Genomic DNA, 27,388 nt, shown 5'->3' with positions numbered 1-27,388 from the left:
CCCTCTGCTTTCCAAATATAAACCTGCTTGTCTTATTTCTGCTGACAGCTGAATGAAAAAAAAAATTGTGGAAGTCCTTCCCCTTCTGACTCTAGTCAACAAGAGGAGAGAAGGACTCAGAGCCCCAGCTGGCATGGGAGGAAGATAAATAAGAAAAAAACAAAACATGTCCTTGTGCTACAGTGGAATGTTTAAAAAAGAGGTGGAAAGCACAAGGTCAGGGGCAGATTTCATTTTCTATAATTTCAGCAGGCTCAGGGAGGAGGCAGGATGCTGCCGACTCAACAGTTTCAGGGGAATCACTTTTGGAGGGAACTCATTTTGGGGGGAGGGGGTGCTTCTTAACAGCCAAACACTGTGGTTTCTTTCCTGGGAACACTTTGGTTTCCCTGGCAACAGAGAAGTCCAGCCTCCAAAGTTCTGCTCAAAGACCAAGGCCTGGCCTGGGATGCTCCCAACAATTAACCATGGCCAAGGCTTCACCATCCTGCTCGCACAGGCAGTGAGCTGGGGGGAAGAGGTGCAAAAATGTCGGCTCTGCAAAAATATGGGCACCGGTCCCTGTCTCTTCCCCCTCACTGCCCCCCGCTCCACTTGTGCAAGCAGCTACTCATTCCCAGATCACCATTTTGCAGGGCTTTATGGTTGAGCAGGTAAAAATGCCAGACAACACCTTGGAAGCAAGTCTGTGTCTGACAGCACCTGAGGACCCTAAGGGAGCAGGAAAGGCTCTGGCTTAGGGAGCTGATGGACTAGCAAGGCCCGGTCTCGTGTCCAGTATGCTTCAGCCTTGTATGGCTAGCATAGGGGAACTTTATCGGGTGAGAGCAGGTCTGAATTTCTGAAGTCATCTTCCTCCGTCCAGCCTTGCTCCAGAAGTGCCTTTTTAGAGCCCATTTTTTTTAAAAAAAGATCTTATTTATTTTTAGAGGGTAAGAAAGTGAGGGAGAAAGACAGGAGAGAGAAACTGATGTGTGAGACACCTAGATCGGTTGCCTCTCGTGAGCCCCCAACTGGGGATCTGGCCCATAACCCAGGCAAGTGCCCTGACTTGGAATCAAACCGAATAACTTTCTGTTTGCAGGTCAGCACTCGATCCACTGAGCCACACTAGCCAGGGCTTGAGCCCATTTTTCCAAAGAGAAATATTTAAATGTCTGGGAAGATACCTTTTATGCATCAGGTATGGGAGGAAATGGGAAAAAGAGAGCAGAGGGGATAAAGCGCAGACCCGCGATGGCATGTGCAGAGCACTTACCTGGCACTGGGCACTGTGCTACATGCTCTGCAGACATTATCTCATTTAACTTGCTCTCTAGTTGCCAGCTGCAGCAGGGGCCATTATCCCTTGCTGGATGGAGTTGAGGGGTTAAGTGACCCACCCAAGGTTATCCAGTAAGGGAGTGGCAGAGCTGTGAGCCACACTTGCCAGTCTCAGAGCCCTGTTCTGAGAGGGGTAAAAGGAGTGACAGAGTCAGGAAGAGGAGAAATGGACTGGAAAGTCGTTTACTTCCCTAGTAGCAAAAGGGAGACCGAGGTTCCCGGAAATTCCCCTCCACAGAGCTCCCCATCTAAACATTCCCGAGGAAGACAGGCTGTAGAGCAGAGCTACCTGGAGGCTCCCAACCAGAGGCACATAGAGCTCTGGCTGATGTGCCCTGGGGGTCTGATACTGCATCCTTTATGAGCTTTATCTCCTTTAAAGCCCAGAACAGCCCTCCAAAGTAGGTAGTAATAATACATTTTACAGATGAACAACTGGGGGCTCAGCAGCATGTCCAAGTTCACACAACTAGCAAGAGGCAGAGCTGGGCCTCAGTCTTATGCCAAAGTCTGCGTAGTCTTAAATAATGATGATGATAGGCAAACCTTCCCGAGCTCTAAGTGCCTGTATTATTTTCAGCACACTTTGCATATTAACTTACTTTGTTCTCTCAACCATTCTATGATGTAATGCTATAATTAACTCCATTTTACAAAAGGGGAAACTGAGGCACAGAGCTCTGTAAGCAATATGGCCAAGGGCACACAGCTAGTATACTCTAGGGCCAAGTTTGGGCCCAGGCAGGCAAGCACTTGAGCCATACTTATAACCCGTAGGATGAGCTACTTCTTTAATTACTAGGACAGCCTGCCTCCCAGGCTTGAGTCCTTGATTCCGGATGGCTCTGGAGTCCCATCAGTTGGGTTTTTCCCTTCCTTGAGCTCAGGAAGAGCCCTGGGGAGCTCCCTCTCCCTCCATGGAAAACATCAGGTAGGCCCTAGACTGCATTTCCATGGGTGTGTGTGTGTATGAGTGTGCCAGTGTGCACGCCTTAGGCCTATGCTGCATCCGGAGTGTGTGTGCAGCTGATTTATAACCCTTAGAGAAAACAGAATTGCAAATCTCACCCACAAATCTTCCCTGTCAAGGTACTTTTGACAGGCAGACATGCTGTGAATTCCCACGAGCAGGCAGGCCTCCACTCAGCCTTGGCTCCCTCACGCTCCCGCCTCCAGGACTGAGCCGTGGGGACCAGGCCACGCATGGCTCTGCTGAGGTCCTCTCGTGATCAGCAGCCTGGCCAGCTCAGCCCAGGAAGTGGCTACCAACTTAGGGGGTACTGGTCCTGTTCATCAGAAATGCTGGCTCCTGAGTGACCGGGCCCTGGGGAAATTCATGAGACACAGGTAACCCATCCCTCCCCAAGGGTCCCACCACACTGCTAGCCCCACATTTCGGTCCTCACTGCTCAGCTGGTGGGGAACAGGGCCCGTTGCCATCTACAGAACTGAACAGGAGGACACTAGCAAATATCTATTGCACATGTGCAGTGTACCTCGTCTATACTCAATATTTTAGTTTGTCTCATGTCATCAGCATGTCAGTGCTCAGAAGCAAGACTTAAGAAAGATTATGTTCCTGGGGCCCTGGATCTGAACACGGGCAGCATGATTATAGAGCCCGGGCTGGGGACTACTCTACCCTTAAATCCTCAAACTCCACCGAGGGACCTTCAGCCCCGTTCCTCACACACACACACACACACACACACACACACACGCACGCACGCACGCACGCACACTAACTCCCTTTCCCTGAGAAGGCACAATGGGAAGGCCCTTTTGGGTGTGGTTGGGGCCACTCCATCTCAATTTCCACAGCTGTGAACATGGGAGATGTTTCTGGTTTCTGAAGACTTAGAACCAGTGCTGCCATGCTGAGGCTGGTTCGCACCATCCCTGTCAAACCCAGCCTCAGGGGGTGCTGTGATGACAGAGCAGGAAAGGGACATGTGCTCTCTCCCCCAAACCTCACCCTGAAGGGCCTTCCCAGCACCTGGTGTAGTGGCTGTACCACACCCTCTGGAAAGCGGCACCCAGCACCGAGGTCCTCTTGGAGGTCTGTGATAGCCAAGCCAATTCCCCTGCTGCCCCATTTCTTTAGATGGGAGGGTGGGTGAGGGCAGGGCAAGAAGGAGGCTGACACTCTGGGAAGTGACAAGGGCAGCACTAGGCCACAGTCTAGGCTCTGCCCTAACCTGCTGTGTGAGCCAGGCCAGTCCACTGCCCTTCCTGGGTTGTCTTTTCTTTCTAGAAAATAGATTGGGCTTGACGGCAGGATTATTGAGAGGACTGAGTTAAATGAGCACAAGAGAGCCCTCAACCCTTCTGAGAGGTGTGCACATGCACACACACACACACACACAGCATGTGTACACAGGCACACACATATACTTGCACACACAGAGCTGGGATGGCATCAGGTCACAGGAGACCCCCAGAGTACTCGGCACCATGCTGCACTTCCCACGAGGTATCTCTCTGGCCTGGCATCAGGGTCAGAGTCCTGCTTCCCCCTCCTCCAGCTCAGACTCCCTCAGCCCCAAACCTATAATCACAGGCAGGGAAAATGACACCTTGACCAGCAGCCACCCCCAGCTGATGGGCGGTGAGCTGGGCGGTGGCTATGGCGGTGACTGGAAGTCAGGCCTGGGACACAGAGCTGCCGAGTCAGGGGAGGTCAATGGCGGGGGACAGAAGCATGAGGACTGTGGGCTTTGGGGTGGGCAGACGATGAATGAGAGGGAAGAGGGGAGGGGTGGGCATGAGGGCCAGGGCTGGTCTGAGGCTGGCTCTCTGCAGGACAAGTCCCAGAGAGGGTCAGCAAGGGTCATGACCCTGGAACCAGAAGCACAGGGCCCGAGACCCTGAGACAGGCTGGCCTGGCCCCTGGAGGAAGTGGGACAAGCACTGCCCTCAGTTTGCGGTTTGGGAAGCTGCAAATACACTGAGTCCAGGGAGACTGGGGCAGGGCCTGGGCCTCTGCATTTTAGTTTCGTTTCGTTTAGTTTAGTTCTTTAATTTTAGGGAGAGGGGAAGGGAGGGAGAAAAAGGGAGAGAAACATCAATGTGAGAGAAACATCCATTGGTTGCTTCTTGTACGTCCCCTGATGACAGGCCGAACCAGCAACCCGGGCATGAGCCCTGGCCGGGAGTTGAATGGGGCAGGGCAGGGACTCTGTACTTTAGAATGAGCCCAGGGCATGGTAGGTGGCTGCTGGGGATGGCAGGAAGGCGCTGGGGTTTCTCCCACCTGTGCTGCTGTCCCCTCAGCCCCACCTCCATTTGGCATGAGGGCAAGGCCATGGCAGCGCCATGGACACTCTGACCACATCTGCCAAGCTCTGCTGCTCACTGTTGGTCTCCTCAGAGGCACATGGCCCATTGGTGGGTGGGGCTGCAGGTCTGCCCCTGTTTACTAAGGCCGGGTCAGCAAGGCTAGGGGTAGCCTGTGAGCACTCCTCCTGGGCCCTCCCCACCAAGGGCAGCTGAGTAGGAGCTAAAACCCACCCCTGAACTTCCTGGGCTCTCCATCCAGGGCCACGTGGACCCTCGGCCCATCTCAGTGGGGAAATAAAGGCATGGTCTCCTGGCAAAGGGACATCCCGCTCCAGGCCCTGCTGCCCTGACTCTCCATGGCCTCGGGACAAGTCACAGGCACTCTCTTGGCCTGGCTTTCCTCATCTGAAACAGGAAACAAGAGGAGACTCAATTGTGGTGATGTGCAGACAGCGAGGGGGGAACATTCAGGGTAGACGGAGTGGCTGCAACAGAAGCTATAGGGTGAGAAAGCAGCTGCGCCCATGCCCGTTGGGCTGGCCAGGAGGGTGGGCTTGAGGCTGGGTCTGGAGTTAGGGTTGGGTCAAGGTTGAAATTATAGTTGGGGACAGTGCTGGGTTTCTCGGACTGGCACCGTTTAGAAGTAATGTGTCCTGTGGGCACTGAGCAGGGGCTCTTGGCTGCTGCCTCAATGTCTCTGGATCACACACAGGGACCACTCAGACGGAGGCAGCAGTGTTTGCTTGGGGCCGCCATTGGACAGGTGGACAAGGAGCCAGTCAGTGGAAGTTGCGGCCTGCCTGCTTCTCTCTGCCCAGGGATGGTGATCTGAAGCCAGGGGGCCCGGCGTGAGGGCAGGTGGCATGAGTGGCAGTTGTTCCAGAGGCTTGTCTGCTCAGTGTGCCTGCTCACCCGCTGCCCAGTCCCTACTTGCCATGGCCTCACCAGCCCCTTCCCTGCCCCCCTCATGGGCCAGAGATGGCTGTCACCGTGGCAACCCCGCTCATTCCGTCCAGGATAATGAAGCCAATGTGTTTTTCATTTCCATGAGCTGGAGTGAGCAGAGTGGGGGAGGGGGCTCTTCCCTCTCGGCCCCGCCTCTGGAGGAAGAGGCAGGCTGGAGAGAGAGTGTGGGATCTAGCCAGTGGAGCCACACACGCTAGTGGAAAAGGGGTGAGACCTAAAGCCACCAAGCTCTTGCCCCCCCACAGCAACGATGTGGCTAGACAATGCCAGCTAAAACAGACAACACAAAGACCAGGAGAGGCAAATGGGGCTCCATTTCTAACTGTGTGACGTTGGGTTAGTGACTCCATCTCTCTGGTCTCACATCAATACAACCAAGTTCACCAAGCATTTATTGGGTCTCTCCTGAGTGTTAGGCCTTCTGCCATCTCTGGAGATCTAGACCAGATCCAGACAGAGCCCCTGTTTTCCAGAAGCCCACAGGTTCTCAGGAGAAGGAGCCTGTACTCAGTACATTTCTCAGCTATAAAAAAAATGAGGTCAGTAACTCTTACCTGTTGCTGCCGATCTTTGAATTACTATTGGGAGGTTTATATGAAAGTGTGCATGTGAACGTGCCCGGTGCACACAGTAGGTGCTTTATAAGTGCTAGCCTTTCTTTTCTTCATTCTGGGTGTATGGCTTGTAGCACAGAGAAAGCACATGTCTCAGAAGTTCTCATGCGTGAGTGAGCAGTCGCTGCTGCCCTAACGTCTGTCGTTCCTCCCTGTGTCTGGATAGAGACATGCTCATTTTGGCTGGCGGTGAAACTGAGGCCTAAGCAGGGCTGGGCTGGGCTGGGCTGGGCAGAGGCCGGGTGACAGAGTGGTGGCCTTCGGCCAGCCTATCTGTGGCAGGGCTTGTCTTCAGCCCAGACAGGGAAGAGCAGGCCCGTCTGGGAAACCCAGGGCCCACGGTCGCTGCCCTCACACCCCTGCCCCCAACCCTTCTCCGAGGGCAGGGCACCAAAGGCACTCACGCAGAAAGCCCTGGCCTGTCTCTCCCCAGTAATTCAATCACCTTGGAGGCCAGTGGCCCTCTCTCCTGGCTGGGCTGACAGATGAGAGACGGAGGGAAAAAAACACATGCAGGGGAGAGGGGGTGGGAGACCAGGGAAGCCGACATGGAAAAATCAGAGCAGGGTTTGAAAAATGAAGAAATAAACCTGCCAGGAGGGAGACAGCCTCGACCCGTCCTCCATAAAGCTGTCTTAGGGCCACCAAGGACGTTGGCAGGTGGGGGAGGCCGGAGATGGCTCCTCCTGGGACCCCAGTCGCCCCCCCCCAGCTGAGCTCCAGTCTCTGCCTGGTAAGGGGTTGGGGAGGAGGGAGGCTTAGAGGGCTTGTGGGTTAAAAGGGGGCAGGACTGTGGGAGGTGCAACCACGGGGCAAACAGGGCCAGGAGAGGCCTCCTGTCCCAGTGACACACTGAAACCCGCACACAGTAGGCACTTGGTGTTGGACTGCATCACAGGGTCTGCAGGCAGCGAGCGGAACCTCTGGAGCAGGCTGACTAAACACAAGGACTCAGAGAGAGCCCATTCACCTACCTGACCATTTCCCAAAGGGAAGACGGGCCGGACAGGTCCAAAGTCATGGGGCAAATCAGAGCCACCTGAGTTGTCCAGCTAGGGGTCCAGGTAAGACCACCTTCACCATGAACTATAGGGTTGGGCTCCTCTCCCCCCATGTCTCTACCCTAACAGTGCCACATCACAACCAGCCCAGGCCAGGGGCCAATAAGAATTATGCTTTCTAGGAACATTGACTGACTCTGAAACCTGCTCATAACCTAAGAACAAAAGAGAAGGAAAGAAAATTATAAAGTGACCAGAAAGAAATACATCAGAATGTTGACCAGGATGACCTCTGGGTTGGAGGATTCTGGGCAGATGTTATTTTTCTTCTTTCAACTTTCCTGTGACTTCCAGACTTCCTACAACAAGCATGCGCTACTATTACAATAAGGAAAAAGGGACATTATCAGAGTTTAAAAGAAATAAGTCACTCTCACCAAATGCTACTTGTGCTAGGTTCTCTACTCACAGGACACAGTCAAAGAAACAGGCTGGATTATGAAGCCCCGTCACGGAGGCACAAATGCCCACCCACAAGAACCTCCCTCTGTGGCCTGCAGAGCCTGTGAGGTCACTCCAGGCAGGAAGGAGGGGATCAGGGCTCCCCTGACTTTGCTGTGTGACTTTAGGTGAGTCCTGCACCTCTCTGTGCACTGATATTCTCCTCTTGCCCTTCTCACCTCACAAGATGGGTGCTGAGGACTCACGGGTCTGGGTTTCAACTAAACTTGGGAAACTACATGGATTAGGGTTCAGGGCTTCTCTGGAGGGACACTGTCTGGGAAGAGGGGGCAGCTGAGGTACCTCCAAAGACCAGGCAGGCTGAGGCAGGGCAGGGGAGTGGCTAAACAGCGCCAGGAGGCCAGGGGCCAGCTTTCATTCCCTGTTTACAGTGGAAACACAAATTTGAAAAGGCTTCACTTTTCCACTGTTTTTGTGGCGGTGCTGTGGGGAGCAGGGCTTCCCGAGAGTGAGGCCAGCTTTCCAAGGCCACAGCGAGTCCAGCCGTGCACTGGCCTCCGACAGGAAACACCATGTTTTCAATTTACGGGTCCCTGCCAGGCATATTGAGCAGCCCGAGCTCCACCAGCCTGGCTGTGCAGGGAGAGAGCAGTTCCAGGTCTGGCTGCAGCTGGGAAGCTGAGGCAGGCCTGGTGGAGCTCCAGGACCCCAGAGGGACCCTGTAGGATACTGAGGAGACTTGGCCCTGGGCAGTGGTGCCTGGCGCAGTCTATATGGTTTTGCAGCAGCTGAAGCGCCTGGTGACTCCTCTCTACAAACTCCACTTCCTTGCCTCCTGGCTCCCATATCAGTGAGTCCTACTCTCTTTCTGGACAGAAGGGAAACCGAGGTCCACAGAGAGAAGAGGCCCCCAATGCCACCAAATTATTAGTGAATAAAGAACAATCTCAACCCAGATTGACGGGTCCCAGCTGAGCCCCCTAGCAAAGTGGGCCTCCCCTGCCTTCCCCATGGTAGTGACGACAGCTGACCTCCACCACACACCTACGGCCCAGGCACCTCCCTTGCACTGAAGCCACAGAACAAGCCCAGGAACTGTCTGATCTTCATCTTACAGATGACTGAAAGTGATACCTAGAGGTTTAAGAAATTCACTAGGGTCATTCGGCTGGTGACCATGGCGCTGGGAGTCCTGGACTGTACCACAAAGCTGCCCCTCTCCAACCCCCCTTCCTGGTGCTGCTCTTGGCTCTGTTCCTTGGTGTTTGGAGCTGCCCTTGTCCAGGCTGGCAGAAAGCCTCGCTACCATGCAGGCTCTGCCAGCAACTCCCACCATTGGGTGCTTCTGGAAATTCCCAGTGAACTGAGTGATGCCTGCAGCAGGGTGTTCATTCAGCCAGCGGACACGGAAGGACTTGGGCTACGCTGATGGGCAGGAGGCTGTGCTCTGGCACTGAGGAGAAGCTCGGGCTGTTGCCGCACCTCCCCACTGCACAAAGGGCGAGGCCTCGTAGTTCTAATGACCTGTGCTTCTCTTGCCCACTGCTAGAACATCAGCTCCACGAGGACAGACCTGGTCTCCTGCTCACTGAGGTATCCCAAATACTTGGAAACATGCCAGTAGCCAGTAGGTGCTAAGCAAACATCTGCGAATGACTAAGGGGTGGTGCTTGGGGAGGGGTGCTGTCTTCACACGATGGGTTTGAAGAGACCTGGAATCCCTGCCCATTAGCCACATTACTACCATGTTTCCAGGGGAGGAGACGACCCCATCCCACGGCCCCATCATGGCTTCCAGCCCAGGCCCCATCTGCACAGAGCTCTCCTGATGCCCCGCTTCTCCCTTTCTAGGACTCACTGAGGTCCAGCACTAAACAAAGGGTGTGTTTTCAGGGATCAAAATCCCTTGCTTGTTTGTTTGTTTTTCCATGCACTGTCCCCTCCCTGCTTTTTTCTGTCCAGGGCATTCCTGTTTCCAAATGGGAGCCACTTTCTAGGTGGGGGATGGCCGGGCTCACACTGGCTCCCTGCAGTCCTGTGAGCTGGGCCAGTGCAGACATGGACACAGAGTCCTCTCATCAAAGACAACACCAGGGCTGCCAAGGAGGTGGGTGCCCAGGGCTCCAGCCCCAGGCTGCCCTCCTGCTGGCTGGCCTGCGGGGAGCCACACTATGTCCTCAGAATTGGGAGGAACCTGTGCCCTGCCTAGTCCACGGACGGCAGAGGTGCTGTGTATGCATGTGTGTACATGTAGGGGAATGGGAAGAGGGACACACATACTCACATACAGGCATGCAAACACATATGCACACACCCTAGAGAGGGAAAATAAGGGATTGGGGGGCGGGGAGGGAAAAGAAAGAGCATAGGAGACAAACTAGCACTGAGATGGACTTAGAAGAAGGCTCAGAGACAGAGAGCATCTGTGAAAAGGGCGCCCGCTGGAGTGGTGCAGTGCACCTGCCCTGAGTGGGACAAACGCAAGAGAGTCGCAGAAGGGGGCAGACCAAAGAGATCCATGAAAGAGACCCAGAGAGTGAAAGGATGAGCATGAGAGGGGGGCCACAAGGACAGGCAGGTGAGCCAGAGAGCAAGAGAGAGGCAGACAGGCAGACCGAGTGCAGGTGGCAGCAGGGCAGACAGCACATTGCAGGTGTGGCAGCTCGGGCCCCGGTGGGCTTTTCTGGGAAGACTTCCTGCTACCAGGGGTCTCCTTCCTTGTCTGGATGCTGCGAGGACCGCATGTAGGAACTGAGAAAGATGGGCTGCCGAGTCCCACGGGGCACCCCCCCCCCTTGCCCTTCACCCTCCAAGCCCTAGGAAGGTGTCCCGGGTGCAGCCCAGCAGCCCTTCCCCTCTCATTTCCCTCCTCCCCTTGCCTCCAGCTCAAGCCTGGAGAGCGGCCAGGGGAGGGGAGTCAGACAGAGCAGGAGGTGGTCAGGTGCACAGAAGCTGCTGCTCCACCCCTCCAATGACCTGGGCCTCTTTGCATGAGCCCTTCTTCCCATTTCTGGGCCTCAGTTCACTCCCTCAAGGGGAGCTGGGGTGTGATGGTTCCTTAGCTCTCCCAACCCCTAACACCCTGTGTCTCCAGAATTTCACATTCAGCCAGGGTCTTGGGTGTGCTCTGTGCTCTCTGTGTCCTCTCCACCTGCCCCCAATTCTGAATGACCTCTTTGAACTCCTCCAAACCCCAGGTCCATTGTGCTTACATTTGAAAGCCCAGATTTATAAAAAGTCATCTCAGCTACAAAGGGGCTCCCTGAGAGGAGCACCCCTTCCCTGACAGCACCCAGGGGATGGGTCCCTACCTGCCCACATTCAGTCTCTCCTCTGACATGCTGATTTCCATGAAAGCCCAGTGAGAGATGAAGCGGTTGCGTCTTTCTATAGATCAAAATCTTCACTGGCTCCCATCAAATAGAGGTGCAATCCACCATGGGACTGCATCACACGCTCTTCCTCCTACTCGCCTCTCTGGGGCCAACAGCTGGGTGGCTGGGGACTGCCCTGTGTTCACTCGCACTCTTCCATCCACTTTATCCCATCCTTTCCCTGCCCCTCTCAGTGGGAGCTCTGTGTCCCAGGCAGCCCTGCAGCCCAGCCCACCTGCTCTTGAGAACTGTGCACAGTGGCAAAAGCTCTGGGACACATCCTGATACGGGCAGACTTAACCCATGGCTGTGCTGGTCACTCCAACGCCACCAGCTGAATCTGGAGAATGCTCCTACTACATGCCTAATCCTCTTAGGCTCCAGAGAGGAGGCTCTATTCTCTTCATTTTAGGATAAAGGGGAAGAACATTTGAGAAGTCAGGTGACCTGGTGTTACCCAGCTCAGAACCTGAAAAGTACAGACCAGGTCTTTGGGAGACAAAGCTAATGTGCTTCCAGGAAACCTCCTCTGACCTCCCTGGTTAGTAAGGAGGTTCTCTCCCTGCAACAGCTGAAGTGTGTGCTCGGTGCCTTAGGTCTGGCGGAGGTCTAAAGCTTGAAAGTCAGATGAATCTGGGTTTAAATTTTGGCCCCACCTCTCAGCAGCTGTGTGACCGTGGGCTTGCTACTTAACGTCTCTGTTCCACGGTTAACTTACTTGCAAAATAGGCTCTATGAAGATTAAATTAGATGATACATATAAAGTACATTAACACAGGCATGCATCCAAGGGTCCTGGCCTAGGTCACACTCTGCCCTAAAGCTGTGACTTTTCCTATCTCACCCTGGCCCCACTCAAATCTTGAAATCCTCTGTGTGCCAATCTTCTATCAGCCTCCTCCAGGAAGCTTTCCATAATCCCCACTCCCCAGGGACTCCTCCTCAACCTCAACACTTCCTCTGGCCCCAGAGGCACTGGGTACCACTAATCCTGTTCCCTGCATGCAAGTCTTGGCATAGAATGTGCACTACCTGAGGGCTGGCAAAGAATCTTCTGCTTCCTTGTTTCCCAAAGGGCTGAGCGCAGACGCAGACAAATAGTGGGTGCTTACTAAATACTGCCTTACTGATGGCAGATAGAGTGTGGGGAGGAGGAACTGGCTTGTGCAGAGGCCTGGGCCCTGTATCAGGTGCTAAGGGTGCATGAAAGACTCAGCTGGGCTTCCAGCCCAGGGAAGAGACAGAGCCGCCCACCCTTAGGCTTGCTGTGCAAGAAGGATGCCAGTGGGCGGAGGAGATTTGGTCCCTTGTGGGAGTGAGGGTGCAGCCCGGGCTGAGAGCCCAGGCCCTGATAATCATCCCAGGCCAGGGTTGAAGGCCCCAGCAGTGAAGAGTTCCTTCCCGGTCACCCGCCAGGGCCCAGCCGCCTCAAGCGAGGTCATATTAGGACAGGGCCGCTTTTTCACCTCTGCTTATTAACTCTCTTGAGAGCCAGTGAGTGGGAAATGGGAGGGAGCCAGGGAGTGAGAGCCTTTTCATTTTGGGAGCACGTTGCCCTCTGTGTGGATATTCCTGGAAAACTTCCATGGGGGCTGACCTGGCTCGGGGAGGACCCGGGAGCCTAGCGGTGTCTGCTGATTTTGGCTGAGAGTCTGGGTCAAAAGGCCCCTGAGTTCAGGGGCAGGTGGTCCCTTGGTCCCTGTCCTGAGGGTGCCCTGTCTCTTCTCAGGGGCTGCAGAGGCTGGTTTAAGGCTCAGGTCGGGGGTGGGGGTGGGGGGACTACCTGTCCCAGACGGACTGTCCAAGGAGAGGAGTGGCACAGCCCAGAGGCCAGACTGTAAGCCAAGCGGCACGGGCTCTAGGCCTGTGCCCCACTGTCTCCATGAGTGACCTGGGAAGGCATGTGCTACCCTGGACCTCGGTTTCCCCACCTATAAAAAAGAAGGGGCTCCACAGGGCCATCCTCCAGTTCCGACATGCCAGGCTTCCGACATGCCAGTGCGTTAACTAATAAGGCTCCGTGGCCCCTCAGAGGAGTCAGTCGAGTGCACTCCACCCTGCCTCCCCTGGCTGGCTCCAGGTGAGTGCTCCACCTCAGCTTGCAGAGGCAACCTCAGATCCGAGTGGACCTGGAAGAATCCTGCTGACCTCAGGCCTCCTGGAAGGCCCAGGGGAACCACCACTAAATGCCGAGTCACACACAAGGAACAACTTCTCTGTCCCTGGGGCTCTCTGCCTGGCAGGCGCTGCTGACCTGAACGCTCTGTGGCCGGAAGGGTGGGGGCTGAACCTCCAGATCTGCCTCAGGGAGCCTGGCAAAGGAGACACCAGGGAATGTCCTGCTGATATTCATGGTATTTTTAAAATGATTTTTATTATTTTTATGTTCCATTATTGTTAGAGCATTAACTGAACTCCATGGGAATGAAGACAAATATCATGGAGTTTTAAGAGCAGAAGAGCCCTTACAGATCATCTAAACCCCCGGTTTACTGATGAGGAAACTGAGCCACAGAGAGTGACAGGCTTTTCCAAATTCACCCCGAGAGGTTATGACCCAGTACATGGCCCTGTCTCTAGGCCAGCTCCCTGTTGCAGGCCCCAGGGTGTCCCAGGCTAGCCCAAGCACAGGTATCATATGGAGCATGGGTAGACATTCAGAGCCCTGGGCTTGACTCCAGACCCAGAGAGTCAGCCTCTAGGGAAGGGTCCTGGGAACCTGCATTTAGGTGAGTGCCCAGGTGGCCTGCGCATATTGTGTCTCTCTCTATCTTGAAGTGTCATCCAGAAAGTTCCCACATAAGAGCTGTGAAGAGGACCCAAGAGGCCAGATTCTGTGCGGCGGGAAGTATCTGGGTAGCAGAGCTTATGACGCCGCCTTCAAGAAGATGCCCCAGGGCTGAGGGCACTGATCTACTGTTAAGAGAGAAGACTGGCACAGCTAGTGCCACATTCCATGCCCACAGCACCCCTTACAGGCGGGCAGGCTTCTTCCCACTTTACAGATGAGGAAACTGAGGGTCTCAGAGATGAAGTCAGTTATCTAGACTTGCCCTGTTGATAAGACAGCAGAGTGGGCATTTGAACCGCAAACGGACTATCCCTAAACCCACGCCTTAACCACATATCACCCTGTATCCTTTACCACACTGAAATTTACACCCGTGACCTGTGGTGGTGAGCTCTCCAGCCGGGGAGGTGAGCAAGCAGCAGTTAGAGGAGTCCTGGTGGGCATGAGGTGACCTTGATCAGCCCTCCTGGAGCTGGGACTGAGAACAGGCTGAGCTGGCTAAGGGATACAAGGGTGCTCTTTGTGTTTCTTCTGCACACAGAGAAAAACGTTCCAGATTATTTACAGGTTCTAGTTCATCAAAGTCTTCTGGGCTCAATCCTTGGCCGCCCTGGAGCTGTGGGCCAGAGGATGGCTCGGCTACTCAGCTAAGAGGGCAGGGGCTCAAGGGCCTGGCCCCACACACAGTTACGAGGGCCTGGGGGGTGGGGTGGGGGCAGGGCTGAGCGAGCTCACCAAGCCACCCAGCAAGAGCTGTCATAGGTTAGACTGTCCCGCTGGAGTATGGGCCAGACGAAGGGGCACCATGAGAGCATTCCACAGGGCTAAGAGGCAGAGCTGTTCCCACAGGCTCCAAAAGAGGTCCCCAAAGATGCCTCAGGGAAGCGGTGGAGGGTCTCCAACAGCTGGGAGGCAAGATGTGCTGCTTCCCAAATTGGAACCGAAGTACGGTGGCGAGCACTTAACAGGGAAGACAGATGGGAAGGAAAGGCTTCCACAGATTCCCATTAACCAACTCTGGAGGCAGGGGCAGGTATGTGTGGTGTGGTTGTGGTGGTGCGTGTGCAGTTCCCATAACCCAGGGGGCTCTAGAGCATTCCCTGGGGGCACAGTCCACCCAATAGTCAGGATGGACTGACCCCTGTGGGACCACACTGAGGTCACTGTCTCCTCCCTATGCCCGCAATGGCCACAGCCCAGAACTGAGACACCTCACAGGTGGACCTGATGCCTAGGGAGTGGGGGCTGAGAGAGCAGATTGTGCCATGCAGTGCTTGACACTTTCTCACAGAGCCTGTGTATGGCCTCAGATTCCTTCTTAAAACAGTCTGCTCAGCACATTAAGAACTGACATGCCACATAAAACCTTGCCATCCCCACGGAAGGCTGAGGGCACATACCGTTAGCACCAGCATGCCAGGCACTGTGCTGAGGACATGGTTCAGAGCCTGCCGGAACCTTCAAGAGGCTTACAATCTATCCGAGGAGAGAGCAGGCAGCTGGCTTAGAGGAGCAGAGACAAAGAAAGGCTGAAGGAGGGGATGGCTGGGTCTCACTGGGCTAGCTCAGTGCATACAAGCTCTGCAGCCCCCATACACTGGGAGGAGGCAGCCCCTTGGAGGGGGCTCCTCCTGAGGCTGTGGCATTAGCCCTGCCTGCGGCGGGCATTCGTGGAGTGAGGACAAGGCCAGCACCAGCACCTTCTGTGACTTCCCACTGTCCTGCCTGAGCAGAGGCAAATGAGTCAATAGGGAGGCAGCAAGGGCGGCAGAAGGGGCTGTGGAGAACAGAGAGGAAAACTGGCTCTGGGGGGTGTGGCGGGGGAATGCCTCTGGAGGGGCTGTTCCACTGCTGGCCTGACTCCCGAGAAGCACCTCGTCTCTGGGAGCCCCTTCAGGCAGCCCCCACCCTGGGGGAAACCACTTTGGCCACCTCTACAATCTAGACTGCATCCTGGATGATGTGAGGGGAGTGGAGGCCATGGGCCCACCCTTCATGGGAGGGGCTGGGCACTGCCATCCTCAGAGCCTCTGTATCCTAGGCGGTTTGCTGGCTGTTAGGAAGCTGAGAGTGAGCAGGGGCAGGAATGATTCCGTGTGGCACAGCCTGTGACAGCCACGTTGGTCTGGGCGATTTGGGGATTGGGTGGAGAAGCCCTGGAGCACTGGAATCCACTGTGGGGTGGGGGGTGGGGGCAATGGAGGGTTGTTTGCTTTGATACTAGCTACAGTCCTGCCTGCCTTGATTTACCTTTCTGACCAGTGGGGTATGCCTCCGTTCCTTATTTTGGAGTGCAGCGCAGAAGCAGCCTTGCCTACAAAGAGCGTACCCGCTCTGCAAACTCTCATCTGCGAGATTGCCTCCCCAGCCTCCGTGTCCCCACGTGCAAAGGAGAACCCTGGGCCCTCCAAGGCTGTGCTGCCCAGTGCAGCAGCCAGGAGCCACATGTGATGACCGAACACCAGAGTCTGCCACGTGGTGACCATGTCAAATTAACACCAGGTTTCTAAGACTCAGTAGGAGAAGAGCTTGTAAAGTAGCCAATATGTTATCATTCCAATACATAATACAAACTATAAGATGATACGGCTGTCTGATGAGCACTTTGAAGGGCATGAGGGCATAGGGAAGGGCTGGGTTCAGGAGACTTCAGGGAGGAAACAACCGGGGCCTCTGAGAGGTGGAGGCTGCGGGTGCGCTGTGGGGCCCCACGGGGACAGAGGCCACGGCTGACCTTGTGGAGGAGGTGCGGCTTGAGGAAGGCTCCAGAGGTCCAAGGCATGTGGCGGCAGCAGCAGGGTGGGGAGCTTTTCACGCAGGAGGAAGTGCAGGAGCAAAGGTGCCCGGGTGGGCATATGTGCTAAAGACAGGGGTGGGGGCAGAGTGCTGCTGTCGCCCAGGTCACGGACAGATGCTAGTGTGCGATCTGGCCGTGGAAGGAGGTGGGCCCAGATGGTGGCAGCTGCAGTGCCAGGCTGAGGTGGCTGGGTACACAGCAGGCACTCCAGGAAGACTGGTCGGCCAGGGACTGGGACCCAGGGAGCTCCCAAAACAGCAACCAGGGGAATGGCGTGGTTCTTGGCTGCCAGCTCCCACCGCCCCCCTCACGGATCACGGAGACTTCCTGCCTGCTGGTCTCCAGGAGCCGCACCTCCACCACTGTCTCCTTCTCCCCCAGCGAGGACAATTCATTTATTCACGAGCGTGCACCCACTCCCGTCAGGCAGCCAGCTTCTGGACACCTCACTTGTAATTATAGCAGGAATTTCATTAGCGCTAGAGGGAAACCGGGTTTCCAAGCCCTCGTTAGTGGATGCTGTCCCCTCACCCTCCCCTGCTCCAGCCCATGGCCAGCGACCCGCATTCCCAGGACAGCACGGGGCAACGACAACAGCAGGTGTCTGGTAGCCAGGAGATCAGGCCCCGTCCTGAGCCGTCGGTGTGGTGGGTCCCTGGGGATGAGATAGTGCCCATCCCCAGCACTTGGCAACACCTAGTACACAGTTTCGAAGCAGCTCAAAGTGTGGGGTGCTGCCTTGAACACATCCAAAAAGCTGGGTGGGGGGAGCTGTGTGTTGGCCAGAGCTGGATAAACAAGCGAAGGGCGGCAGGTTGGGCGCTTAGCAGGTCTCAGGTTTGCTGAGTCCTGGTCACGATGGAGGTGATGACAGAGCAGATATGCTGCTTGGACACCTGGCAAGGAGTGAGTCCGAGGGAAAGGAGAGAGGAAGTGAGAAGGTGCCAGGACTCAGGAAGACATTCCAGGGAGGGGTGTGAGAGGAGCCTCAGGCGTTACAGGACAGGGAGAGGTGGCTGAGCTGAGAGGAGGCAGAGCAGTGGGCCCACCCAGACACTTAGGCCAGGCACTCGGGGGTTGGGCGTCCAGGGCAGGAGGCATGGGCCTCTAAGTGCTATCTCCTTCCATGACTGTGGGAAGCTGCCAAAATGGCCAGCGCTCTCGACCGAGGCGTGCTTCGCCTCCTGGGTCCCTCAGGAGCTTCTCTTGTCCCACCACAGTCAACTCTGCCATGGTCAGTGGGACAGGGCCCCGCTGGCCAGCCTGAATGTGAGGTCTGAGCCAAGCCTTGTGTAGAGATAGACTGAAGTGCTAGGGTCTTGATGGGAGCTGCACATGGGGAATGGGAAGGGTGGCACTCACATATAGGTGGGCACTCTCCTTCCCTTGCATACTCACATATATTTACACTCACATCTTCACATTCATTGATGGCACATACCAGCAAACACACACACATCCTTGCCCACCCTCCTTGTCGCCAAGGAAACAAGCACCAAAGCATCTGACTGCTACCCGGGCAAACTCACATTTCAGCCGCTTCCTCTAGGCTAATGAGGGGGCCTTTGGGAAGGGGCTCTGAAGCGGAGAGGTTCCCCTCTCTGCCAGGCCAGTCTTTCAAGGTCCATCTTAGAGAGCCTCATGCACTCTCCCAGGCTCGGGAATACCCTGAGTCCCTCAAATCTTCTGCCTGAGTGCCCTACGCAGTCCCAGCCCTGGCTTGCATACTTTTTAGTGATGAGGAACTCACTACCTGTCCAGAAAACAGCTAAAAAAAAAAAAAAAAAAAAATCCCCAGACAGCTCAGACACTTGGAAAGCTAAACCTGAGGATGTAGGGGAGATAGCGTGGTTGCCACTGAGGGGCTTGAGTTGTTGGCCAGTCCACCGGGCAAGACTGCCTTTTCATCATTAGTTTGGAAAGTGACAGAGCTGAGCTATCACCTTGATTGTCACTCCGAATTATAACAGAACTAGAGAAAAGATGCCCTTCAGCCAAATACCACCTTCTTGGCGTTTGATAGCTAACTAGGATTCAAGATAATCTTTCATTCACTCACTCAATTAATAAATATCAATTAGGCACCTACCATGTGCCAGGCACTAGTATGTGGTAGCAAACAAGCATAATCATTTAATATTCTGTCCTAGTCTGACGTCTGCCCTTCACCCATTTAACAAGTGGCAAAGCTGAGTCCAGGGAAAGGCAGTGACTTGCTCAAAGCCTCATGGGAGCCAGTGGTCCTGCGTGGAGCCTCAAGGCTGCTGCTGCAGGCCCTGACCATCTGCCAGCCTCAGGGAAAAAGGGAGAAGGCCACTCACTTGCCAGTCCCGTTCCCAGCGTTTCTAAGACACCAAGGTATTGATTACCAGCCTCGCCTTTCCTTTTCTTTTTCTACCAAGGCTTTCTGTTTCTTTCTTTCTTTCTTTTTTTAAAGAATGCACTCCAAGCCACTCGTATGATTAATTACCAGCTGCCTAATGCTCCACCACTGGCAATTTCTGGAAAGGGAACGAATTACCTTGAAAAACATCCAAAAAGAGAACCCACCATGAAGGAGAATTTCAAAGGTCACCTCACAATTAGCAGTGGGTTCCCACAGCCTTATTGAGTTGCCAGCAGGCCCTCTGGGGAGGGGCAGGCTGCCAGCTTTCAGGGGCCACCCTCTGGCTCTGAGGGCAGCCCAACCTGAAGGTCTGGGCAAAGGCTACAAGGCAGAAATGGAGGTGGTTTCCTGAGCACCTGCTGAGAATGTGCCCCGTGGTTGCACCCCTGGCCTCTCAGGCATCCTGTGATGCTTAATTCCAAGGGACCACGGTTCAAATCCCTACTTCACCACTTACAGCTCTATGGGTTCCTTAACCACCTTGGGCCTCTGGAGCATGAGGCATGAAACACACCTCCTCAGAGGAACTGTGGGGAGAAATGTGTATCTAAGATGCGTAGTGCCTAGTACGCAGTAGACTCTCACTAAGCTGTAACATTTGAAAATATGCCAGGCTTCTAAGCATCCTCACAACAGCCCTCTCAGCTATGTTGGTATAATTATCCTCATTTTAAGGTGATAACTGACTGTCCTAGAAGGGAAAGGACTAACCCAAGGACACGCAGCTGACAGCAGAAAGGAAGACCAAGTCCTGTTGCCTGGTTCCAGAGCCAGAGTGAAGTGAGGAGAATGCCCAGGGACTGCCTGGCCCTGCCTCTCAGCACCTGGGGGCAGTTGGGGCTGAGGAGAGAAGCCAAGGGCAGCACGGAGAATACTAGGCAAGGCCTCGTGCCCCAGCAAAGACTCTGGCTCCCCCAGCCGGGCCCCAGAACCTTGGTACAGAGGGCCCTGGCCCAAGTGAGTATCTCTGTGAAGGCTTCTCATTTCTGGGTTGGGAGTCGCAGAGAGGGATCACACAAGTCACCCTCTGGCACAAGGCCACATGTGATCAGCCCAGAAGTGCCACTTCGTGATAAGACACACTGGTGTCTAGGCCCAGGGCCTGCCTGCGAGGCTCAGCCTCAGGGCCTCAGGAGCTCCCTGGCGGCCCATGCCCCCAGCTCAGACTAGAGGGCCAGTGTGTGTCCATCTTGGCATCTGTTGGTCCTCAGGAAGGAGGGGATAATGGAAACAGACATGTGGGAAGAAGGAAGGCCCAGCATCCTTGAGGAAAACAATGACATATCCGGAGAATTTACTGTGTGCTAGCTGTGCCTGTGCACCTGTGGGAGCAGGTGCTGCGATCCCAATCCTTCTTTTGTAGACAGGAAACGGAGGCACAGAGAAATGGCACAAGGTCATGGGTAAGTGGCAGAGCTAGGATCTGAATGCAGGTACTCCAGAGATGTGCCAGTGCTCATGTGCACACCTCAGTGTGTTTGCGGGAGAGGAGAGCACGGGGCAGGCACAGCACCCTTTCTATGAACAGGCTTCTGCTCGCCCAGGTCGCCTCCTGCGTGGCTGCCACGTTGCTCAGTGCATGAGGCCCAAGCGCCATGGAGTTCAGGGTGGTACAGACAGGGCTGCTGTGCTAAGGCTGGGAACACCAAACCGGCCCCTCTCCCTGGGCGTACCCCCTCACCGCCTGCCCTGGCAGCCTCTCTAGAGAAAGACTAGGCCTATGAGGCCCCTAGGGGCCCTTTCAGGGGCAGACAAGGTCTTAGCGGGATGGCTGCACCCGATTCTGCCTGTGAGGGCTGAGGCCCCAGTCAAAGGCGCAGTGTGCTAGGGTCAGTATGTATCCCCGACTCGGGACACAACTGTCCCTCCCCCAAGCATCGGGCCAAGCCTCCCCTGCCAGCTCAGCTGCACACCTACCTCAGTGGCCTGAGAATCACCAGCGTCCCACGTGCCGGTCAGCAGTTTGCGGTGCCTCTGTCTCACTCCAGCTCCAGCCTGCTGCAAGGAGAATGGGTGGTCAGCAGGTCCACTCTTGGCTCAGGCCCTGGAATGGGGCATGCTGCCACAGCCCACCCACCCACCCACCTGCTGGACAGTTCACACTGCTGGAAAAACGGAATCATCCCCATTTCACAGGTGGGGAATCTGAAGGACCAAGAGGAAAAGGGTTATAATGATGGGGTGCCCAGATGCAAACAGGCCCTTGACACCCTAGATCTGGCAGTTATTGGCTATGTGATTGTGAATATGGTCCTGACCACTCTGGGTTTCAGTTTCCTCACCTGTCAAATGGGATCACAATATCTCTCTCAGGGATTCTGGGATGATGTAAGGATACTTGGTGACAGAAGCACTAGGCATTCATTCATTCACTCAAGAAACATTTAACAAACACCAGAGCTGTGAACAGGGTAGTGGTACCTCCCTGAAAATGAGTAACGAATCAAATAATACATAATAAGAGTGGTGTCTGCCAGAAATAATGAGTACAGGGACTATGCAGCATAAACTTAAGGTTCAGGGGGGCCTCTATGGGGAAGTCAAGTTGAAGGATCAGCCAGAGAAAGGCAGGTCAAGATGCATGGAACAGCATTTCCAGCAGAGGGAACAGTATATGTGGAGACTCTGGGGGAAAAAGTGTGGCCTGGCGGAGGACTACTTGAGAGGAGGTGGTGTGGTGGGTGCACTGGGTATGAAGAAGCACAGACACCCTTTTTCCCCTAATGGCTTGGGCTTCAAGGAGGTAATGGGGCTGTAAGGATATGGTTACCTTTGCTATATGGGGTCCAGCTGGCCCGTCTTCTCCATAGGCCCCTATGACTCCCTCCCCCCACTATCCACGGGGTCCCCTGGCAATCTAGGAGGAGCAGACCCAAAGGCCTGGCTATGGGACGGGAACCACAGAGCCCTCGTTTGAGTCCCAATTGCAAAGGCGCCCTGCTGGGTGGCTCCAGCCAGTCACCACGTTCCTCATACCTTCGTGCCCTCTAGAAATGGGAAACGTGACAGCTCAGAAAGAGGCCGGTGGCCAATAGTGGGAGAGGGAGTACGTACACCATGTTAAACGTGGGCTCCCACATGTCCCAGGGTGCTGGTGGAGGCCTTAGACCCAGGTCACACCTCACTGTGCAGCAGGCAGGGCTGCCAGCCAGGGAGAGAAGCGGGCTCCCCTCTGTAAGAGGTACCACAGCCTGGCGTTGGAGATGTGAGCTCAGGAATAAAAATGATCTGGTTCAAGTCTTGGTTTCATCTTCTTACCAAGTGGGTGGCTTTGGGCAAGTTTCTGCAACCTTTCTGTGCCTCAGTTTCCTCATTTGTGGGAAGGGATGTAGGGATGATAAGGGACCTCCTTCAGAGTGGTATACACTGTATTGGGTATATGGCTGCAGGACATGCAGGTAGCTTTCCAGAGGTGCCAGCTGAAGAATGAATTACCTGGCCGGGGCTGGCACTGGGCTCTACGGCGTGCTGGGTCCCTGAGCCCCAAGCTCCCAAAGCTGCCATCCCCACCTCAGCCCAGAAGAGTTGTCTCTGTGTCTTGACCCTTTGGCCCTGGCAGTCCCCAAACTCTGCTCACAGTGGGAACACAAGTGGCCCTTGGGTTCACCAACTCCTGTCTCCCATTTCACAGAGGAGGAAATCGAGGCCTGGAGAGGGGCAGTGACTACAGCGTCACACAGCAAGTCAGCGGCTGCGGCAGAGATAGAATCTGCCTCCTGTTGCCCTTCTGCCCCCAGCTCAGGGCTTTCCTAAAGGGCTGGCCGGCAGACCCGTTGACAAAGAGAAAATAATTATTTTGGCAGCTGAGACAGAAGCCAGAGCCGCAAAGTGCTCACTCACTCTGTGAGCATTGTCCAGGCCTCAAGGAATGACGCCCGCCCATCCTGCCTCTCAGAGATGATCCAGCTCACGGCGTACACGTGCGCCTCGCTGTTCCCAGCCGCCCAGCTCTCTGGTGTGGGCTTGTGCAAAGGGACAGACAGACCTGGCCAAGGTCACATAGTGAGGGCACCAAGATATGAGTTCGGGCCCTGGTGGGGGACTGACCCCCTTTCTTATGGGCCTGCACTGGATCCCCACCTGGGAAAGACAGCGGAGTAGGATGCTGGCTTTTTTTTTTTTTTTTTTTTGAGTTATATAGTGGGTTATGCCTAGGATGTTTCTTTAACCATTGGTAAAATGCTATGAGGCAGAAACTAAGCTAGATTCTCCAAACTATGTTTGAGACCCAGAGAGCTCCCATAATTTCCTAAGCAAGCTGAAAGGTAATAAGAACAGAGCCCTGACATAAGCAGGTAGCCTGCCCTACTCATACTCTGCCCACTAAGACGACTGGCCAGGAAGCCCACACCCTGCCCAACTCTGGAGCTGTTCAGCAGTGCTGCTCAGAACCAGTGCTAGGGACCCAGGCTTCCCTGTCCCCATGCTGGGAACCCCCTCACACTGGGTGCCCAGTCAGGTGGGAGTGGCAGTGGGGGACTCAGGCCTGGTTCAAGCTGTGAACACAGAGGCAGTATCTTCCATCCCTACCCTCAGTGACCACACCTCGTGCGGCTTTGCCACCCAGTGAGACCAAGAAGAGACAGTGGGATGAACCAGGTATCCTGTTCCGAGCCTGACCAGACAGACCACGGCTATAAGCAATGCGGATCCACTGTAGGGAAGTGTTCTCTGCTTAAAAGACACTTGGTGCCATGAAGTGGCTGTAGCCTGAGCCTCAGGGTCCAGTGGGGGTGGTGGGGCCACCCAGTTTCCCCTTGGGATGGTGCCCCACTAAGCAGAAGGTCTTGTGGGCATCCTCATCTCAGGATTCTCACTTTGGGGGTGGGTGGAGGAGTGAGGCCCTGACTGCAAGGCAGCTTGTGACTGAGGGCAGGACAAGCAGCGTGCAGACCGCAGGCTGAAACCTGCTTTCACTCTCACTGAGTGTCTGGAACTTCCAGGGCAGGGCAAGGCAGTAATGGGTACCCACTCTGCAGAGCAAGACAGGGTCTGGGACATGGCAGAGGGCACTTGGATTAGAGACTGTTGCACCGCCCAACCACACCCACCCTCCAATCCCCTCCAGATCCAGGGATCCCTAGGGAAGAGCAGAGTATGGGCTTGGGTGGAGGCACCAGGCCAAGCCGACTAGGGCTGGGGCTTGCCCAGAGAGAGGCAGGGCTGATCCCAGATTCCTGGAGGACAGCAGTGCTTACATCACAGGGTTCCCAGGATGTGGGCACCATGAAGGCTCTGTGCCTGTCACTCTAACCTCCAGCTAAGTGACTAGTTTTGCTCTGCAGCTGCCAAGAGCCGGGAGCCCACATTCTGGGCTGGAGCCCTGGCCCTGTCTTCAGTGGTGAGGTCGAGGGAAAGGGTGGGTAGAGCTGGGTTGGAATCCCTACTTGCGCTTTATTGCTGGGTGAGCTTGAACAAGTCATCAGCATCTCTGAGTCCCCATTTTTGCTCTAAACAAGGACTAGTCATTCCCCCAACTATTCACCCACTAGGGGAGCCTCTAGGCTGCCTCACAGAGCCTGACCTTGACCTACCCACAGGCAACTGGGGGCAGGGCTTAGACTACCCCAGTGTGATCCATACGGCATGGGGCTACACTGATGGCATCTGTCAGAGTTCAGGGCTCCCGTCACCTCCTGCTAAATCGTACAGATGTGCCCCTCGTGCTGTGGTGACTGTGAGGGCTTAACAAGACTTCAGGTGTGTAGATACAGGTGCCACAGGTTAAGGAACAGGTCAGGGAATGGTGGCTGTTAAAGTTAGGGGGAGGGGTAACTGCTCAAGGTCATCAGTGGCCAACTATGGGCCAGAACCCTGGTCATGTGAGCACCCAAACCAGATCTAACCTGCCACTCCCCTGGCTGAGCTGACCTGAACCAGTTCCGGCCACTCTGACCCTCCTCACTGAACTGGAGCGGCAGCTGTTCTAACCCCCATCTTACAGATGGACCAGGCAGCTGCTGATCAGGGTCACACAGCCAGGAGCCCTGTCGCTGGCCCCGCACAGCAAGGGTGGCCTCAGACCCAGCTCCCAAGCTCTCTGGCGTGACATGGGCTCTCCCACCTGAAGCCGCCCCTTACGTGACCCTGGAGCAGGCCCTGTCCTCCCTTGGCGGCCAGTGCTGGCTCCAGGAGCAAGGCAAATATTTACTCCGATGGTTATCCAGACCGCGCTGGCCGCCCTGCCTCCCGCATTCCTGGAATACATGCTCCCTGACCTCACCGTGCTAGGGAGGTGGCGGGAGGCATCCAGACGGGGGTCAGAGCCAGACCGAGGAGTGTCCTGGGCCTGGTGGAAGCCGGTGTGGCAGTGGGGAAGAGGCAACACCGATGCTACCTATGGGCCTCCTTCAGGCAGCTCCTCACACCTGCTACTTACTCAGTCACACACACAGACACAGCCCTTGTGCCCACGGAGTGACCAGCTCAGCCTGCCACACACTCGGCAATTCTCCCACTTGCCAGGGCTCTTCCTTCTCAACCCCAGCCTTGCTCCACACTCAGCACAACCCTGTCACCAGGGAGCTGTCAAGTCCACTTTACAGATGAAGAAACTGCCCAGCAAAGACCAGAGATCACAGAGCCGGAAGTGGTAGAATGTGCACTGCTTCACCCCAAACTGCACTATCAACAGCGCTGTGGGACTCATCAGCTCCAACCTTCCATGCCCAAAGGACCTCTTCCTCCAGGCTGCCTTCCTGGATAGCCCCCTACGCCGAGTGATTTTTCTCTTTTCTGAATTGACAGAATATTTGATAGTGTTTCTTTCATTCTCATTGCATAATCAAAATTGAGTGTCTGGTTATCTCTCCAGCTGTGAGACCCTCGTCATACTCACTCCAGGCACAGTCGAATTGTGCTCAGGGGCTTGGGTAGCACTGAATGCTGAGGGGAGGACTGAAATCTCGAGTCTTTCCACCAAAAAACAGGAGCTGCAGTTGGCCTCAAGGAACAGATAAGAAAAGATCCCCCGTGAGTTGGTCGTTTGGGGTTGAAGGACCCTCCTGGGCAGAACTGCATGAGAATCATGAGGTGCCCTTGGTTCAGTGATCCTGTCTGAACACTTGCCCACTCCCAGGCCCGGGGAAGCCCAGTACGTCAGGGCCCAGCCCCCTGCTATATGCCCCTGGGTTTCCCCCCTGCCTCTCTCTTCAGAAAGGCAGACTAGCAGGGTTTGGCTGAGCTGTTGGGGACACATGGAATGCCAGGCTGAAGTGTGGGCCTGGCACATCTGCTGCTGGGCCCTCAGGGATGCCTCCAGGTGGAAAAAGCAAACCAGTGCAAACCAGGGCCATACCCAGACACAAGGGGGTCCCCAGAGAGCAGCTGTTGGGGAAGGGTAGGGGCGCCCAGAACTGTCCTCTCTATCCACCTAACATCTCTGGGACTTTGTTTCCTCATTCTGAAAACAGGGGCTAGAAACTAATTTCTAGGGGGTTCATTCCCTCCCTCCCTCCATCCATTCCCTTCTTCAACAACTAATGACAGTGCCTACTATCTGCCAGAGGAGGGAAAGGAGGAGAAGAAAGAAATTGAGGATGGGTAGGTGAAGGAAATGAAGGCAGGAACCAAAGGCCAACCTGAACACTTGCCCAGCCTGTGTGTGGGTGGGAAATTCTAGGCTTGAGTGCTGGAGGGTGTGCCCAGCTCAGCCTGGCAGCAAAACGGGGGCCAGGGGCATCATCGTCTTGGGCAGAGTCTCTCATGCAGGAGGGCAACCCTCCTGGGCAAAGGTCCAAAGGCTTGGCAGGAGAAAAGCTTTGCGCTGAAAAAAGAATTCTATGTGGCATTAGTGAGCAGGGGACAGCTGCATTTACAAGGCAGGGACACATGCAGACATATCCCTGGGGCCCCTCCAAGGCTTCGCCCCATGCCCAATCGTGATTTGCTGTATTTTCAAGGCCGTGTTGGAGTGGTACCTGCTCCAGAGACGCTGTCAGGCCTGAAAGTCCTTGTTTACTCAGTGGGCATCACCCACCCAAGGAATCAAGCCCACCCATCCTGTCTCTCAGGTGCTCGGGCTCATGGTGCATACCTGTGCGCCTTGCCCCCACCAAGCCATCTCAGCCCCTTGGTATTGGGCTTGTGCAAAGGGGAAAATGAGATCAGAGAGAGGAAGTGTCCTACCTAAGCTCACAGGGCAATAAGTAGTGGCAACAGGATTTGAACTCAGCCCCAGCTGGGCATTAGATCTCCTTTGCTGTGAATCCGCATCATAGTTCCTTCTACACAGGAAAGGGAGATGGACCAGGAGGCTCACTTCTTCCTGGAAGACTTCCCTGACTGCCCTGGTCAACACCTCCTAACCAGAAGACTTTGTGGCTCAGGCTTGTGGGCCACTCACATGAGAGGAAGAGAAAAGGCTCTCCCCTTTCTCCAAATCATCAAATGAACA

General features: G+C 55.1%; 1 long non-coding RNA gene across 1 annotated transcript in view; it reads right to left on the bottom strand.

Annotated features, from left to right (window-relative positions):
* Window positions 1–4,594: 4,594 nt before the first annotated feature.
* Window positions 4,595–27,388, bottom strand: part of LOC150002015 (uncharacterized) — a 59,146-nt gene continuing 36,352 nt past the window's right edge. The window contains exon 4 of the long non-coding RNA XR_016513089.1: window positions 4,595–5,007. This is a non-coding gene — a long non-coding RNA (uncharacterized LOC150002015). The remainder of the gene's footprint in view (window positions 5,008–27,388) is intronic.

Source organism: Furipterus horrens, unplaced genomic scaffold (assembly GCF_987537825.1).
Source record: "Furipterus horrens unplaced genomic scaffold, mFurHor1.1.pri manual_scaffold_9, whole genome shotgun sequence".
In the NCBI taxonomy this organism is placed as follows: domain Eukaryota; kingdom Metazoa; phylum Chordata; class Mammalia; order Chiroptera; family Furipteridae; genus Furipterus; species Furipterus horrens.
The sequence above is the reverse complement of the archived record's forward strand: the minus strand, read 5'-3'. Positions and strand labels throughout refer to the sequence as shown.